Genomic DNA, 12247 nt, shown 5'->3' with positions numbered 1-12247 from the left:
TAAATTTACATAAGAACATCAATTTTTTAATTAATAATTTTTAGGTATTTAAAACACTGATAATCTGACTACTTCAAAATCCATCTATGAGAATATCTATATCTATATCTATATCTATATCTATCTATCTATCTATCTATCTATCTATCTATCTATCTATCTATATATATATATATAGAGAGAGAGAGAGAGAGAGAGAGAATAAAATACAGGAAATAATTCATGTATGATTTTCATGTGCATTCCTTTGTACACTTGTTGACATTGTTCTTTTTCTCTTATACTGAGAATAAATCCCTTCCAATTGTGTATGCATGTGATGAAATAAGTTACTGAAGCAACTGAAACTATGATATTTAACATTCTTAAAGTGGTTACTTGGTTTAAGTGATGAATGTTAAAAAAATCCTCAAAACAATTATTAATATGCCCATTGTAAAAATCTTTGACTACATCATGGATTAGAGGAACCAAAACACCTGCCCAATATTCCATAGCTCGTGAGTATCCATGTTAGGATGCAAACTGAAATCTTGTGGCTTCAAAACTGTATGTCATCACTACATTTCCACATTGCTCTTTTCGTTTACTCTACCATGAGTACACATTCATAACATTTTCATGTGTTTTCTATCCACGGAGAACTATTTCCACTTTTTATGTCAGTCATATAAAACTTCCCTTTGGTATGGATGGGCATTTCAGTTTCAACCATATTCACTTTCAGAAGTTAAAGGGAGACCTGAAAGCACAGATGTATTTGGTCACAGCAAGTCTTTATTTTGTCAGTCTCCTCTATCAAATGCAGCATAGTGTTATACTGTTTCATGAAGACAGAAAATATTACTAGTAGTCACTTGTTCTCACCAGAAGCAATTTGAGGTCAAGCTTAGGACCTGAGATCCTAGGGAGGCCAAGTAGCTTTATCTCCAGTGTCACAGTCCGGTACATTTTGCTTTTTCTGTCAATTTTAAATGGCAGTAAGCCCTGACCTAATTGAAGAAATGGTGCTGATTCTATTCAATAGAAAGCTGTCTTTACTTTCTCCAAGTAAATGTGACCCAAATGAGAAAAAAATAGCAAGAAAGACTGCTTTCATCTATGCAATTCACCTTTTTTAAATATTTGCAAAATTATTTAGGATGAAGATAAGAAATTAAAATCATAAAATATCATCATCTTTAGCTGAAAATTAATAAAGTAGCATGTCTCAAATATACAATTAAAATACTTCTTAATATTAACACACTGTGAAGCATAGCTACTATATTTATGTATAGATAAGTGAGCAATTATACAGAGTATTTCATTACACTCTTTAAAATAGTCCCTCTTTAATGATATAATGATATAATGCAGATGGTCTCACTTAATTAAACCTACAAATATATCATGAGAACTATATCTTCTTTTATAATTGATACTGAAATAAGTCATTTGGAAAAAAGAAAATAATTTGTGGTTTAATAAACTGAATACTTTTTACCTTAATCTAGTCACCTTTGCTGTTTTTAAATCTAAGTAAGATTTTTTTTTTAGGTTAGACGCCAAGTTTGATACAATGATATACTAGAGAGATGATAAACACAGCATAAAAAGTGAAAATAAGAAATTTATTCATATTTGAGTTATAAATGTCTGCCATTCTAAAGGTAGAGAATTTTGACTCAAGACACAACAGTAGATCATAAATATTATGTAAGTTTTCCCATGATGGTTTCAGGGGCAGAACATAATTTGGCCACAAACTCTGTAAGTGTTCATGCATGAATGTAGACCTGCCTGAAGTCCATGTGACAAGAGATATATTTATGACTATTTCTAAACCTATTTACTGAAGTTTTCAAGTTAGGAAATGAAACTTTATATTTGAGAAGCAGCATTACTTGAGAAAATCATTCAGCTCTCTTGTTTGACACCTGAAAGCTATCTAATGAATACACATCTCTTTTCTATTTTTTTTCTTGCCATGGATATATTCTTTGCACCAGAATTTTATTCAATGTTTCAAAATAGTCATATAACTCAGAATACTGGAAATTTTATCAATAGTTGCATAACTGAAACATAAAACATGTCATTTATCATATAAGATTCTCAGAAAGTTGGCTCTCATGTCATCTTAATTAAAGGAGTACATTCTTATTTATAAGATGTCCTGGAAAAGTATTCTTACTATGTCTTGATTATACTCTTAGTATGATATAACTTAGCTATATGCTTATATCAATTCTTAGTTATAGAGTGCTTTACATACACTCAAAATTTAAAAAAAATGTTTGAAGTGTTTATTAGGCCAGATAGTCAAACAGAGTAAATGTATATATAGTCACTCACATGTCTGAGTCAGACACAATTTAATAGTTTATGTAAATAAAGCACTCTCCAAAGTTCTTCTGTTGGCCGATTTCAGTTTATCAGCAACTCACATGTAACCCAGATTTTCCCATTTTCTTTCAGACTTTTCACAGATGTCAAATCCATCAACTCAGGCAGGCCAATGCATATTTATTTAGAACTAGGAGGAATGAAAATTTTCTAATCACTATAAGCAATTATTTACTTAAAAATAAATAAACTATCAATTACTTCCCAAAATTTGAGAGTAATTTAAATATTCATTTAGTATGTATATATATATATATATATATATATGTATATATATATATATTTGTACATTTATTTATTTATATTATATATTTATATTTATTTTATTTTAATAATTTGAAAAAGATTATTTAAATCAGAAGGAAGTTATGAAAATAAATAATATTGTAAAATTGTTTCATTGTGCTAGATTATATACTTTAAAATGCAATGTTCTATGTAACCAAAATGATGTAGTTGAAAAAACAACATATATGACTTTATAACAAAACTAAGATATTTAGGATGTGGTATGAATTTCATTTCCAATGCTATGCATACACAGAACAATTATTTTAAAATGGAAGAACACATATTTACATTTTACTTGTTATTAAGGCAAATAGATATTAAATTAACAGCACATATTATTGTTCCATAGAAATTTAAAGAGTTTTATTATCTGAAATAATAATAATAAAACAACACACATGTTTCTAAGACATTACATTTAGTTTATGCAAAATCTTCTTTTTATGGTGTATACAGCATACAATATTTGAAGAGTTTAATATTCTCTCATTATCCCATTGTGTACTGAATTTATATAATTATTTGAAATCATAAACCAAAAAATGACATGAATATTAAGGCAGCATTTAAAAACTTATTCATCATATCCTGAATGGTCACAGGATTTGTGGTGAGGATATGAAAGGGAAGGATTTACGGGAACAAGGATCGAGAATTAGGACACTAATGCCCATCTGTTCAAAAACTGAGTACTTTTTTTTTTCTTTTGTTTATTTATTTATTTATTTATTTACTTACTTATTTGAGAGAGAGAGAAAGAGAAAGAGAGAGAGAGAGGCAGATAGAGAGAAAGAGAGAATGGGCACTCCAGGGTCTCTAGCCACTGCAAATGACCTCCAGACACTTGTGCCCCCTTGTGCATCTGGCTTATGTTGGTCCTGGGGAATCAAACCGGGTGCTTAGACTTCATAGGCAAACGCTTCAACCTCTAAGCCATTTCCCCAGCACCCCTCCCCACAAATCTATCAATTCTTTTCTTAATAATTTTTTGTTTATTCCCATTTATTTATTTGAGAGCGACAGAGAGAGAAAGAAGTAGACAGAGAAAATGGGAGCACTAGGGACCCCAGCCACTGCAAACAAACTCCAGACCCGAGCGTCCCCTAGGGCATCTGGCTAACGTGGGTCCTTGGGAATCGAACCTCGGACCAGGGTCCTCAGGCTTCACAGGCAAGCGCTCAAACACTAAGTCATCTCTCCAGCCCATGCTCTCAATTCTTAATGTTTGCAATAACTGTAATTTGTAGAATTAAATAAAAACCAGTTTGTGTATATGGATATAATTTTATTATGACTATATACAAATGTATGTGCATGAAATTTCCTGGAATAAATACAGAAATTACAAATTAGATTTTATTTACAACAATTTGCATTGCAAAAATGAAGAACTCTTAACCTAACCCATGTCATATTTTATTTATTTATATTTTAAGGTACTGGCTTTCAACAGGATTATTCTTAAGAAAAAAGTTCACACTCTATCTATCTATCTATCATCTATCTATACATATATATGCATGTGTGTATATATATTTATGTTTTAAGGAAATAATAGTATTTAACTAATCTCAAAAATAAGTGTGAAACAGTTTTACACAGTTACTTGTGAAATAATGATGTTTACACAAATCTCATAAAAAAGTTCACTGTCAGGATAGGAGAAATAACTTACTAGTTAAAGTGCTTGCTGAAAAAGCTGAAGGACCCAGGTTTGATTCCCCAGTACCCATTTAAAGCCAGATGCACAAGGTGGCATATGCCTCTGGTGTTCATTTGTAGTGTCTAGAGGCCCTGGAGTATTCCCCCCCCCCTCAAATAAATAAAATATTTTTAAAAGTTCACTGTCTTACATGAGAGCTTAGGATTTATCCCCATGGGGCTGGGGAAATGGCTTAATGTTTAAGGTGTTTGCCTGTGAAGCCTAAGGACACAGATTTGATTTCCCAGTACCCATGTAAGCCATTCACTCAAGGGGGCACATGTGTCTGGAGTTTGTTTTCAGTGCCTAAAGACCCTGGCATGCCCATTCTCTCTCTCTCTCTCTCTCTCTCTCTCTCTCTCTCTCTCTCTCTCTCTCTCAAATAAATAAATGAAATATTTTAAAAAAAGATTTAGCCCAAAAAAGCTTTGCTCTGGATTTGGTTTATTAAAGAATACATGAGAAACCTTACAGCCCAAGGCCAACTTAAGAAAATACACCCTGGATGACAAATGAAGGTATTTTACATGTCACATAGTTTAACTGCTTACACAGATGGCAGCATATAATATCAAAAGACATAAAGTGAAATTTTGAAAGTAGCTGGATGAACTTACTGCTCATGCTACTCACCCTCAGTTATAGCACAGAGTAGACCATTCTGAAATTTTCTCTAAGGGAATGACAGAATGAATTTCAATATAACACTTCCTTTGCCCATCGAAAATTTAGCTTTCATATAGTAGCAATAATATGTCAGATACTTCATTGTTTTTCTCCACATGATATTCAATCTCATTTTCATTGCAGAGCTGTATATAAATATAGAAACTATGTTCAGAAAGAATAATGGAGTTTCTCAAGCATATTATGATCACCTGAAAATGAACATAGGCTTAATTTTTGGAACATCCAAAACTTTGTGATTATAAAGCAGTGAAGGTTGCATAACCTAAAAGTAGAATTGCCATAATGAACTGATAAAGTTATTTTACATAGAAAATGTCCAAATACTTGAAAAAAAACAGATGTATTTATTGTGAAGTTTAAAATAAAAAAATTAATGTATGAACAGTCTTATGCAGCATTTAAGAAATAAATCTGACTGTCGGTGGCCGCGTCCTTGGCTGGCATCAGAAAAGTGGCTACAAACTTTCTACTGCATGAGAAGATCTGGTTTGACAAGTTCAAATATGATGATGCAGAAAGGAAATTTTAAGAGCAGATGAATGGGCCTGTGGCTGGTACCCCTCGCCAGGAAAATTGTGCCAGGGTGATCTTCTGCAACATTGCCAGAGCCAGAAAGAACACCCGGAAATCTCTGGCAGGAAGTTCAGGCCCTGGGGCCTCCAGTGGGTCTAGTGGAGATCACAATGAGCTCGTCGTGCGGACTGCCAGCGTGGAAGTGAAGAACCAGAACCTGTGAGGCTTGGTGCAGGATCTACGGCAAACCATCTCCAGGCTGGAGGCCCGGCTGAGAAAAGCTCACCCACCCACCGAGCCCCACAGGCCCCGCGCTTGTCTCGCATGCTACAAGTGGAGCTCCCAACCAAGAAGGCAACCACACCAGCCGAAGAGGACGAGGACAATAACACTGATCTGTTTGGCGCTGATGAAGAGGAGGAGGACAAAGAGACAGCCCGACTGCTGGAGGAAAGGCTGTGGCAATATGCAGAGAAGACCAAGAAGCTCTCGCTGGTGGCCAAATCCTCCATCCTCCTGGATGTCAGGCCCTGGGATGATGAGACAGATATGGGCCAAGTGGAGGATGATGTGCACTCCACCCAGTTGAATGGGCTAGTCCGGGAGTTGGGGGGAGCTCCAAGATAGTGCCTATGGGCTACAGTATCTGCAAGCTACAGATCCAGAGTGTAGTGGAAGATGACAAAGTGGGCCCTGATTTGCTGGAAGAGGAATTCACCAAGTTTGAGGAGCGTGTGCAGAGCATTGACACTGTAGCTTTCAACAAGATCTGACGCCCAAGTATGTGGCCCATGGGTGCCAGGCTCTGCTGAGATTAAAGATTGAGGCTGGAAAGAAGCAATAAAAAAATCTAGAGGCATTTTGTGTGTGTGTGTGTGTGTTAGTTGCTCTTTAATTGTTTTGCTGAATTTTGGTTTCCTAATTTGAAATAGGAAATTTATTTTTTAATTTTACATTGGACATTAATGAAGCCATACTGACAAAGTAGTTTCTTTAACATCTTTCCATATTTTGTAGCTATGGCTACTGTTAACAAAATATTGAAAAAATAATAATTCTCTGTTATATCCATTCACATTTCCTGGGTTGTTTCTTAGGTGTCCAGTAGTGAAATTAAGGTTTTTGGACATTTCAGACGGTTCAGCTGAAGCTTTGAAGATGAACCAAAACACTTAGACAGAAATTATCACGTACCAAATAGAACATTTGGTTTCCCTCACATATACTTGTATGCAGAGGCTTTTACAAGGAAAATGGATGCATTACTTCAGAAAAGAGGGACTCAGAAGGTGGCAATGCATAAGACATAAGATGTGCTTAAGGATGAAAGTATAGCAAAACTCAGCCATCCCTTCACAACAAGAAATAATAAATATGCTCTCCATCCAGGTTCTGATAAACTGTTTGACCAGCAAGACAATGAAGCTTAAGTGAAAATCAGGATGCTTAATACTGAAATATTCAAAATGGAATAAAAATGAGATTAAAATAATGATTCTTTCAGAGGCTAGGACAAGTACACCTTATTGTTAAGCTTATCCTTTTACTGACATTTGGAATAGGTATGCTGGAAGAGGAAGCAACTCAAAAGACTGTAAAGGACACCAAAAGTAAAGCCATTTTGTTTGAACTCAGTAAATTATGATACGGAAAAGCCAATTTTCTAGATAAAAGCAAAAGTCTACAAAATAATGTTGTGGGGGTGCATTGTTATACCATTTTTTAGTTGTATTTTGGAGCAGGCAAGAGTATCATATGATGAATCTAGTGAATCTTCTCAATGCTCTGAAAGCCAAGTTAAATACAAATACTAGCTATTATTACAATGGAAATGAAAGAAAACATTGTTTTAGCTTGCTTGCTTTTCATTACATAGCACCATATGAATTAAGGGGTGCTTCGGTTTTCTGGGTTTTTTTTTTTCCTAAATTGACTGAATTGGAATATAGCCAGAATATAGAAATAGTGTCTGGAAAGCAGACTAAGTACACTCATGCTCTGCTCTTCTTCTTTACCATTAGCTCTGTGAACCATGTTTAAATCCTGTAGTTATTCTTCCCGTGACCTTGAGAGACTTCGTACCTCTAGGAAAACTAGCTGTTTTAAAGATTGGAGTGTCTTAAGTTAGTCTGACAGCCATATGTTTAAATCATGATTTCGATGCCTGAAGAAATTTTTTGTCAGGCTCCCAAACAAGTCATGGAATCCAGTGGAATTGCCCTGTGGCAGGAACTTGGTTGGGGAAGGTCAGTCAAGGTTCAAAAAGAATTGTCAAAAGCTTAAGGAGGGCGCCAATACAAGGCTAGCTTCCATAGAGAATGGTGTCCATTTCCCATGCATAGGATGGAAGACCCACAAATTTGAAAAAAAGAAAAGAATATATATATATAGTGTATATATAATATATATAATGTGGCTACCTCTTCCCAGATTCTCCTGTATCAATATGTAATTTGATTCTGAGCAATATGTACGAACAAAGGTAAAATATAAACAGAATATATGACAACAAATATTTTGATAAGACTTTACAAGAGACCAGGAAAACAGAGGATAGGGGAACATTTTTATATCAGATTTTTTAAATCTTACTGTAGCTCCTCCACAAAACACACAAATGCAGCTGCTGAATTTGTTTATAAGATCTGAAATTGACCCTGGTTTTCTTGGCATTCTTTACCTTTGAAATTCTACCATTGCTCTAAATTTGTCCTTTTTTTTTTTAATTTGTCCCTTTTTTGAAACATAAATTCAAATGTAAAAAGAAATAGAGTTCTTGAAGTACATGGTATCAAATATTATGGGAAAATATATATAATGAAAAGAAACATTATTCTTAGAAAACAAAAGTAATCATTTGTTTATCTCACTTTTGTTTACAAAAGACCTCATTAAACACTAACACACACATATTATATAATATATATATATATATATATATATTATATATATGTGTGTATGTATGTATATTATGATTTCTATCTATTTTTCAAAGTCCACCCAAGTTTGAGATGTCCTTATTTGGAACCACACAGTGAAGATATACTATTCAATCCTAGTGCCACTCTCACATGGTCCTTTTAAGAATTCCTATCTAGGGCTGGGGAGATGGCTTAGCAGTTAAGCGCTTGCCTGTGAAGCCTAAGGAACCCGGTTCAAGGCTCGATTCTCCAGGACCCACGTTAGCCAGATGTACAAGGGGGCACACGCGTCTGGAGTTTGTTTGCAGTGGTTGGAGGCCCTGGCGCCCATTCTCTCTCTCTCTCTATCTCTGTCTTTCACTCTCAAATAAATAAATAAATAAATAAATAAATAAATAAATAAACAAATTAAAAAAGAAAAAGAATTCCTATCTACATTGGCATTTATTGCTTTGGCATTTCCAGAAACTATTTCAAGTAAAATCTCTTTAAAGGTATTGAAACAGAGCTTGAGACATAGATCAATGGCTAAAAATCCTTGCTTATAAGCTTGCCAACAAACTTGAGTTTGTTCTTCCTTAGTGCCCACCTGAAGCCAGGTGCAAAGTGGCACACACTTTCATTTACAATCAAAATGTAACTTGAGGCAGAGTCAGGTGAATCCCAAAGCTTGAAAGCAGCAGTAACAAGAGAGTCTCTGTCTTTAAAAGATGGAAGGAGCCAGGCATGGTTGTGTGTGCCTTTAATCCCAGCACTTGGTAGGTAGAGGTAGGAGGATGGTCATGAGTTTGATGCCACTCTGAGACTACATGGTGAATTCCAGGCCAACCTGGACTAGAGTATTCCTCCTTCAAAAACTGAAATAAAAATAAAAGATGGAAGGAATGGAGAAATACCTCAAAATTATCTTGTGATCAACACACACACACACACACACACACACACACGCTACATATACAATAAAATAATTTTAAAGTATTGACAAAAATAATAATTTTTAAATATTGAATAATTTATTTTTATAACAAGTTAACTTGATTCAGTTGTTATCTTAAGGTGTTAATATCCACATAATCAAGAAATTTTGAGTGGGGTTAATGAGGAACATTATTTGTTCCAGCAGCTATAAAATGGGCCTGAAGCACTTATAAGTAGAACTTTGATCTCTGGCACCGAAAGACTTGCACAGTTATAAACAAATGAAAAATTTAGAAGCAGACCCATGCATTTGGGGGTTTTATGTGAATAGTTTTTTCATACCAATAAATTTATTAAATAATACATGAAATTAACTATAGACTGTATATTAAAATGAACTAAATCAACAACAATAATATTTAAAATAATTCTCACACGGATTCTGATAGAGAAATGTACTTACAAGTATTCTATATGACAATTAATAATAAGAAATACAGATGATGAAATGGTTAGTCAACATGTAGTTTCTACTCATGATCAATAAACACAGAACAAGTGTGTGGCTACAATTTGATCATGGAAGTGCAATCAATGGAAGCAGTGTAGTAGAATAGTTGTTCATAAAAATTTTTTAAATAATATTCAACAAGACAAATTTGTTAGTATACACCAAATAACAAATACATCCAAGATTAAATGAGTATCTATTTTCTAGCAATTATTCTATAGACACAACACAAATGTGAAAGGGTAAATCTAGACAGAGATTTAGAATGCTTTTTAAATTTGGGGCATATTGAGAATAAGAAGAAAACAATAAATGGTATGTTCATATCATGCACTGGTATACAGTACTTTAAAAATTAAATAAATCTCTCCTCATTAAAAAGGTGTGTATGTGGCAATGCTTATTTACATTGCAGATATTAATATTGTAAATTTCACTTATAAATTACATACAAGAAAAGCTGGGCATGGAGCTATGTGTCTGTTATGCCAGCTCCCAGAGGTGAAGAGGATGTTAGGTGTGAGGTTAGCCTGAATGTACACACACACACACACACACACACACACACACACACACACCTAAAACTGTCCATAGGGATGCTAAAAGTTCTACTGACCACATTTTTGTCTGTAGTTAGTGTATGCATTTTTTTAAATAAACAAACAGCAAAACAGAATAAGAATATAATAAGATTCTTGGATATTGAATAAATAATTCAATAGCACATAAAGTTAATTTAAGATCTCAAAATCTGAACTTTGTGTAAAGACAGGCTTGTTGTAATTATAACAATGGAATAGTTGGAATCGCAAAATTGCTGAGATGTCGTACACTTCTTCAAGTTGAGGAAGAAGTGGCAGGATAATGCTGGTAGCTCACACTTACCCTCTTTGTCTTCCTAATTGCATCCTCATCCAAGAGTAACACATCCCTTCAGAAATAACATAGTTCAAATTCACAGTCAGTCCCCCATGTGGCATGCTGAAAAGTTCACTGCAGTTTCAACAACAGATGACCTAAAATAGAAGTTGTTAATCAATGAAATATATATTTGTGTAAGAAATGCTCTCTGGTGTATGCTATAAATACTAGATCTTTTTTGGTAGTATTACCAGCATGGTGACAAGCAGCCATAATTTGGTTTCAGGGAGAAATCATTTTGTGTTTGTAAATACTCCAGGGAGCATATGCTGAAGTATGTTAGTGTCATAATGATGGGAGGTTGAGTTTGTTCCTTCTTTTCCTGTTATATACTTGGAAACTTTCTACTAGTGACATAATTCTCATAGTATGATAATCATCTTCTACCTCTAATATTTAAAGACATATAAAGTTGACTTCATGGTTTTGCACAACACCTTTTCAAGTGAACAATACCAAAATCCTATCAAAGATGTTCTTTTCTCTCATTTACTAGTACTTTAATCTAGAGACCTAGAAAGAATAGGTTTCAAAACAGAGAAAAAAAATTGTCTTAAGTCACTTTATGTTCATCCCTACAAAATATACTACACCAATTGTGTTTATGAACACACAACTAATGAGTTAACATCAGCATAAAAAAATGTGTAACTATTTCTGTATCATTGTTCAAGGAAAGACAGTGGTACTTTCAGGAATGAATATCAACTTTGAGTATGTATTCTCTACATGTTGAAAGCATAGCTTTCTGTCTAAAGGATACGGCATAGTCATCAATTTTCTTTTTGCAAAATTTCATAGAAATGCTTGTAAGTTTAAACTGTGTTCATAACATTTTTAAAGTGCAGTAGATGATGTTAGCATGTCTTACTTGCCACTCTTAAATAAGTTTGCATATATATAGATAAATGATAGATACTTATATCTATCTATGTCTATCTATTATCTATATTTATCTATCTATATGGTGTGTGTATATGTGTTTGTGTGTGTGTGACTGTGTGTGTGTATGTGTGTAGACTGAAGACTCCAAAATGGTTCAGTTGGGCATGGCAAACATCATCAAGTTGCAGATTTGTTATAAGGAAGGTGTCCTTCAGCTCTTGAAACCAAGGGAGAGTATATGTTAAGGACAGGGACTGAATGTCCAGACTGCATCGTCAGAGACTGTTGAGAGGTTTGGTAACAAACAAATTCCATGAAATAACCATCAATTGAAGATGTTGAGAGCAATTTAAAGTCAACGGGGGTTCATGTGGTGGCATACATATAAAATATGATTTCCAATTGAGTTAACATTGGTTCCTCACAATGAAGTTAGCAACAAAAATTCCTGTGACACTTCATTGTACTTACCATTAATGGAGATGTTTGATATCATGTTATTTTTCT

General features: G+C 34.1%; 1 pseudogene; it reads left to right on the top strand.

Moving 5' to 3' along the window:
• The first annotated feature begins 5486 nt into the window (after positions 1-5486).
• Positions 5487-6357, top strand: LOC101611885 (annotated as a pseudogene).
• The last annotated feature ends 5890 nt before the right edge of the window (positions 6358-12247 follow it).

Source organism: Jaculus jaculus, chromosome 6 (assembly GCF_020740685.1).
Source record: "Jaculus jaculus isolate mJacJac1 chromosome 6, mJacJac1.mat.Y.cur, whole genome shotgun sequence".
Lineage (NCBI taxonomy): Eukaryota > Metazoa > Chordata > Mammalia > Rodentia > Dipodidae > Jaculus > Jaculus jaculus.
This window is presented reverse-complemented; position numbering and strand designations above follow the sequence as displayed.